This window comes from Chrysochloris asiatica, unplaced genomic scaffold (assembly GCF_000296735.1).
Source record: "Chrysochloris asiatica unplaced genomic scaffold, ChrAsi1.0 scaffold00432, whole genome shotgun sequence".
In the NCBI taxonomy this organism is placed as follows: domain Eukaryota; kingdom Metazoa; phylum Chordata; class Mammalia; order Afrosoricida; family Chrysochloridae; genus Chrysochloris; species Chrysochloris asiatica.
Genome location: NW_006408950.1, coordinates 334843 through 342418, shown reverse-complemented (window position 1 = coordinate 342418; position 7576 = coordinate 334843). Strand labels below are relative to the sequence as shown.

The window sequence follows — 7576 nt, the reverse complement described above, 5'->3', positions numbered from 1 at the left end:
GGAGCGGCTGGTCAGTTTGAACCTCTGACCTTGCAGTTCAAAAGGCTTTGCAGTGGCACCTTTACCCACAGCGCTATGCCGGGACGCCTCTCAAACCAGTGAGAAAAAGCCAATCAAATAATATGCACATCCACGTCTCCCATATAGTTTTCCACGGAGCGGCTGGTTAGCTTGAACCACCGACCTCACAGTTCAAAAGGCTTTACAGTGGCATCTTAACCCACAGCGCTATGCCGGGACACCTCTCAAACTAGCGGGGGGAAAAAAAAAAGCTGACCAAATAGTAAGCACATCCGCGTCTCCCATATAGGGTTTCCGAGGAGCGGCTGGTGAGCTTGAACCACCGACCTTGCAGTTCAAAAGCATTTGCAGTGCAGCACCTTAACCCACAGCGCTACACCAGGACCCCTCTCAACCCAGTGCAAAAAGGCCGACCAAATCCGCGTCTCAGTTTGGGCTGAGTGTGTGAGTTCCTGGCAGAGGAAACCGCCAGCGGTGAGTGTGGGTCATGGCCAGTCGGCTAAGCCCCTACCTCTATTTACCTGAATATAGGTGGGTAAACTGTGAGCACACCTATTGCCCGACACCAAAGATAAAAATAAAATCAGAACCACACAAAATCAGCAGAGTATATTGTGCACCTTTTTTTCCCCCCCCAAGGTTCCTGCGGTGTGTTTCCATTGCATCTCTGCGGCTCCTATTTCATCCTACCGCTTGGACTCGCCCAGGATGTGGGCTCAGGCCTCTGTTCCTGGCCGGCAAATTCAAAAGTACGCAATTTCCCGCCTCAGCTCCAAATTCCACAGGCTATAAGCCTTCAAACCTTTAAACTATTCCTATCTCTGTGGGTCCGAGTTTTGGAGCTCTGTCTTGCCTCTTTTTTGCCTGGAATTCTGAGTTATTGCTGATGGCGACCTTCACCGCACCTTCACCTTAGCTGCCATCCAGACTTTATTTTCTTAAGGCAACTCCTCTTTGAATTTACTTAAGAAGTTTGAAACACAATTTTTCATTGCTTAATCTTGGGTGGAAGCTCTGTAGGAAAGAATCATCCATTTAATTAATTTAGCAATCTGGCCACAGTACACTCCTTATAATAATTTGTTGTTGTTGTTAAGTGCTGTTGAGTTGGTTCTGACTCATAATAACCCTTTCTAGAGTTTCTGAGGGATGGCTGGTGGGGTTGAGCTACTGATCTTGCTGTTCAGACCAACCTTGAGATTCAGTGCATTATCCTGCAGTGCCACAGAAGCCTCCCTTAATAATAATAAACCTGCTTTAACTTTAAAGAAGTGTGGGAATATCTTCAGTTAAAAAAAAAAAATAGAATCCCTTTGAAACCAGATCACTAAAACTAGAGAATACCATATGAATTTACTAAATGTGAAAAAATTTTCACTCACGTGTCATATCTCAGTAAATATAGAAGTTATGCTGGAGAGAAATCTTGTGGTTCTATGAAATATTGAAGAACTTTTAGCTAGATGATAAATCTCATTGAGCAGAAGGAAATTCTTTAAAAGAATCAATCATACAGGGAATAAGTTCTATAAATATATGAAATGTGGAAGAACTTTCTGTTGCAAGTAAATCATTATTTATCAAAAAGTCCATACTGGAGGGAAATGTTGTGAATGTGGAAAAGCTTCCATTTAGATGTCAAACCCTATTCAGGAGAAAATTTATAGTGGGGAGAACCCCTTTGTCTGGTAAGTATGTGCGAAAGTCTTCAACCAAAAATCAAATCTCACTGAGCATGAATATTTTCATACTTGGGAGAAACCTTTTTAATCTAATACATGTGGAAAAACCTTCATCCAAAAGCAATGTGGCATTAAATATCCGAACACTTATACAGGAAAGAAGCTTTTTGAATGTGATGAATGTGGAAAATCATTCAGTCAAAAGGAAAACCTCTTTACTCATTAGAAAATCCACAGTGGAGAGGAACATTTTTGAGTGTAAGATTGTGGGAAAACTTTCATTCAAAAGTCAAATCTTATCAGACACCAGAGAACTCACACAGGAGAGAAGCCTTTTGTATGTAAGGAGTGTGGGAAAACCTTCAGTGGCAAATAAAACCTTACTGAGCATGAGAAAATTCATATTGGAGAGAAACCCTTTAAATGTAATGAATGTGGAACAGCTTTTGGCCAAAAGAAGTACCTCATAAAACATTCACACTGGAGAGAAACCCTATGAATGTAATGAATGTGTAAAAGCTTTCTCTCAACGAACATCACTTACTGTACATATGAGAATTCGTTCAGCTGATAAACCTTATGAATACAAAGTATGTGGAAAAGCCTTTTCTCAAATCTCATCTCTTACTGTGTGTATGAGAATCCACAGGTGAGAAACCCTACAGTTGTAACGAATATGGAAAAGCCTTCTCTCATTGTCAACACTTGCTCTATATTTGAGAATACGTACAGGTAAGAAGCCTTATCAATGTAGTGATACTGTGGGAAAGCTGTCAGCCAGAAGTCACATCACATTGTTGTTGTTATTAGGTGCCATCGAGTCAGTACCAACCCATGCACAGCAGAACGAAACACTGCCCGATCCTGGGCCAAACTCACTACAGTTGCCACGCTTGAGTCCATCGATGCTGCCACTTGGCCAATCCATCTCGTTGGGGGTCTTCCTCTTTTTCTCTGACCCTCCACCCCTGTTAGTGAAATTGCAGAAAGATAACCATAGTGATTAGATGTGGAGTTACATACTCAGCCTGCTGACTGGTACCCTACTGTGGGTCACCTGCCAACTCTCCCATAGTTCTGTCTTTTCTCAGCTCTAACTCTCCTCCCCCTCTTCCTTTTACATGCATGTGTTTTCATTTGGGGAGGGGGTAATTTTTAAAAAATACAGAAAAAATTCTAACTTGTGTAGTGTGATGTTTTACTTTGTTCTTCTTAGACTTACACTGCATGTTTTGGCACACTTAAGAATTTTGAAATCCATTCTCTTAAAAAAAATCTTTTGTTGATCTTGATTGGTTATACAGTCATTTGAGGAGAAATTTAATTATAATTTTTAATGTAGAAATCTTGCACATTTTCCTTAGATTTCTTCCTAGATTCTTGCTAGTAGTGTCCTTTCCTACAGCAAACTGGATTTTTCTTTTCAAAAAACTCTTGGGAATTGGTTATTTATTTATTTATTTTTCTTGAATGTTTTATTGTGAATTTTGTGATAGTTTACGTGGTAGAACATTAGTTTTACATTCATTCTATCGTATATCGTCTCATTGCCATGGTTACAATCCCCTCCATGCAATCCTTCCCCGTACCCCCCAGGTCTTCAGCACCCAGTCACTTTCCCTCTCTGGATCTAAAGTCTCCAGCTGCTCCATCGATCCACGTCATCATCTCTGGCTCCATTTCAGGCATCACTGCTTCTCTGGGTAGGGTCCCGCTCTCTGCTCTTCTCCCTTGATGGTCCTAGGGACCTTCACTCCTAGACTGAAAAGTTAATCACTCTCCTCCTTGTCAAGCTGACATTTTTGCTCTTCAACCCTTTAAAAAGGTCTTGTGTAGCAGATTTGCCTAATTGTTAGACATCAGAAAATTCACATTAGACATCAGAAAATTCATACTAATTAAAACTCTTGAAAATAGCAAAGCCTTTATCAGGAATTCACACTTCATAGCACATAGAAATAATTATTCTGATGCAAACACCATAAATGAGGGAAACTTTAACAAAGCTAAAAGCTTATTGGATTCCAGAGTCCAAGTCATATTAAAGAGAGCATTTGTATGTGAAATGACAGCCAGCAGTAACCTGTAGTAAACAGCAAAGATAATGTTGAAGCTGGAATTTGGAACAAGAAGAAGATACCTGTTGTTATCATTGCTGTTAGTATGGGTTTGGATATACTCACAAATGTTATAAAAATAAATTTGGAAAAGAAGAGCAATGTTTTGAGGTCATACGTTCATCTACACAAAATACTGTGGTATTGATGCAGCAGAGCAGAAGAGAACTCAGAAACCAAGCTATGCATTTAGTATTATTTGGACATGATAGAAATAGCACCAGGAAGTAAGGAGATAATTGTGCTATGTAAAACACTTTGTTTAGATGTTTCTCTAGGAGAGGAATATAGATCATAAACCATAAACAAAAGTTAAATCCAAAAGTATTAAAAACAGGAACATGGGCTTTTTTTTTTTTTAATTCAAAAGTCTGCCTTCGATTTTGGACTTTCTTCCCAGGGTTACATTGCACTTCCTTCCCAGTCTGCTCTACTCTGCCTCCATCTAAACTCCCCTTTCATTTAACCAAGACTTGGCTCCCTGCGCAGCTGCATCCATCGCGCTCTGCCTGAGGCATGTCTGACAGAATAAACATGTCTGGGGTTGAGGAAGAAGTTCCTAGAAGCCGTGATTGCCATCCTTCTTCAGCAAGTGGCAGCTCTGTATTACGCTTTGGACAGTGTCAGTACACAGCAGAAGAGTACCAGGTCATCAAGAATGCCCTGAGGCAGCGCCTCGGCCCAGAATATATTAGCAACCGCTTGGCTGGAGGAGGCCAGAAGATGTGTTACGTTGAGGGTCATAGAGTAATTAATCTGGCCAATGAGATGTTTGGTTACAATGGCTGGTCACACTCTGTGGATTTTGTTGACCTCAACAATGGCAAGTTCTACAAGGGAGACTGGGCATTTGTAAGGGTCCAGTTGAAGGATGGGATGGTGCTTATCATGAAGATGTGGGTTATGGTGTTAGTGAGGGCCTCAAGTCAAAAGCCTTATCTTGGAGAAGGCAAAGAAGGAGGCAGTAATAGATGGGTTGAAGCGAGTACTCAGGAGTTTTGGGAATGTACTTGGAAATTGTATTCTGGACAAAGACTATCTGAAATCACTAAATAAGCTTCCATGCCAGTTGCCTCCTGAAGTGGATTTAACTAAAGCAAAAAGACAAGATTTTGAACCATCTGTGCAACAAGCAAGATATAACAGTTGCTGGCAGAACATAGCTCTGGTACCCCACAAACCTCAGGTGGTGACCTCCCCTTGCTGACCAGGCTGCTTAAATGATCTCCACATTGTGATATCTGCTGTGGAGAGTGATGCCACGTAGCAGCGGAAGCTCCAGCAAAAGCTGCTGCAACAGCAGTTTGGGGAGCAAATGGAGAAACAGCAGCAAGGCGAGCTGCTGGCTCCTCTGAGGCACAGCACTCTTGTGACCGCTGTTCTAGAACTATTCACAGAGAAAGACTCCATTGCAGACAAACTTGAAATGCGGGATCTGACTCCAGATTTAGATGACATTATCAAGCTCCAGCCTAAACCAGAACCACCTGAGACACTTGCCACACCAGTACTGAAAAACTACGTGGTTACCCGGAACAAAACTCCAGAAGGACTTTGCCTCCAGAAGCCACAATCAAAATCTGGTCCCTGGCATCCCCAAACACATATTGCTAACTAACATCTAACAGGAGACTGTGATTGTTATAGGAAGAACCAGGACATGAAGAAAAGAAAATTGAATCCAACTTAGCTGAGATTCAAATCACGTCATTGGACTCTGTCATAAATGGATTTTGGAAACCTTAAAAAAAAAACAAAACAAAACAGGAACATGGGAGTTAAGGAATCATTGTGCATAAAAAAATCTAAATAAAAACATCTAGTAATTCTACGCTGAGTATGTATAGTCAGGAAATAAATACCAGGATATATTCTGTGGCGTGGTTTGTTATGTCCAAAAATTGGAAGCAACCTAAATGTTCATTGGGATTGAAAAAGAAAATTCTTACGGTACATATGTATATGTAAAATGCAGCAAGATTTATCTTCATTATATTGAGGGAGAAAGTGAAATTGCAGAATGATACATTTAGTGTAATGACTTTTTTGTAAAATTTAAAACTTCCCTCAAAATTCAGTACTATGTATTGATAATGGATAAACTTATGTTTGTAAATATAGAAAAAATAAGTTGAATTGGAAGGATACTGACAAAACTCTTGATAATGGTTGCCTGTGAAAAGTGACTAAAGAAAAGGAATGAAAGTGGGAGGTGGGATGGGGATTGGCTAAAGAGGGCTTCAGCTTTATATATATAAACAGCCTTTTCACTTAAAAATGAAAACTTATGTAAGTAAATATATAAATATAATGGTTAATTCTGGACTGTGGTCTATGGATACCTTGTCTTGTTTTTTGTATTTTTCTGTATTGTTTAATTCTCAAGAATGGGGGTGGGGTGGATGGGAAAGCTGTACAGGGAGAACTAATGATATCATGGAGTCCATTCTCAATCAAATATGAAACATTCATAAAAACATTTCTAAAGTTTTATCAGTGATGAGTGGATGAACTTGTTCCTAATGTAATATGAAGTTATCTATTTTATTAAAATTTAAAAATGATAGCATAATTTAAAAAAAAGTTCATGAGCAGCCATCTATTGGTCTCGCCATGTGCAGAAAATACAAGAGAGATGAGACTTGAAGATGCTTGGAATCAAACTTGTCCAACAGACTAATGGAACATGTGAGCATCTGTCTCCAAAGCCCTGAAGGAGAACTAGATGATGTCCAGGTATCACTACCTACTAGTCAATATTTACCCTAAAGAAAGGGCAGGGAACCTAGAGGAATGGAAAGACAGCAAAAAGAGTGGAAATAACGAGAATGTTAACACATTATGAAAAATGTAACCAACATCAAGAACCAAGATGTCAACTAGGAAAAGCACTCGACCTCAAGGTTGGTTTGAACTGCAAGGTCAGCAGTTCAAACTCATCAGCTGCTCCTTGGAAATTCTCTACTGGGTCACTATGAGTCAGAACTGACTTGATGGCACTTAAAACAACAAGTTGCTATGTAAGTTTTACATAAAATGCAAAAGCTATTTTACAGAACAAAAATTCTAAAAGAATAAGGAAGCAAAAAAAACCATAGGTGCCAATGAAGTGATTGCTGTGAGGGTTAATGTTATGGATTGAATTTCTGTCCCCCCCCCCCCAAAAAAAAAAATTAATAGGTATTGGAAGCATCATTTGGGAATATAGTTTCCTTTGTATGTTAATGAGGTCATAGCAATGTGGATTGTCTTAAACCACATCACTTTTGAAATATAAAAAAAGCAGCTTAGGCACAGAGACAAATGAGCACAAATGGAAATCTCCACATGGAGATTGAAGAATTTGGGGTTACAGAAACTGAGACGAAGCTTTTCCCTGCAAATCAGGAGAGAGAGACTTTCACTAGGGTGGGTGCCCTGAATTTGGACTTCCAGCCTCCTAAACTGTTAGACTACAAGCACAAACTTTATCATGTTTGGTAAAGTGGAGGGTCGGAGAGAAACAGGAAGCCCCCCAATGAGATGTATTGGCACAGTGGTGGCAGTGATGGGCTCAGGTGTAGCAACGATTGTGAGGTTGGTCCAGGACCAGGTTGTGTTTCATTCTATTGTGTGTAGGGTTGCTATGAATCTGTACTGACTCGATGGCACCCAACAACAGCAACAAACTGTGAGACAAAAGATTTCTGTTGTTTGAAGCGAACAGTACTAAAACAGTTTGGAGTATGCAAGCCTGTCTGACTATATGTTCATGTT

The 7576-nt window shown here is 40.1% G+C and overlaps 1 pseudogene; it reads left to right on the top strand.

The window, feature by feature from the left end:
* Positions 1 to 4354: 4354 nt before the first annotated feature.
* Positions 4355 to 5438, top strand: LOC102816591 (annotated as a pseudogene).
* Positions 5439 to 7576: the final 2138 nt, after the last annotated feature.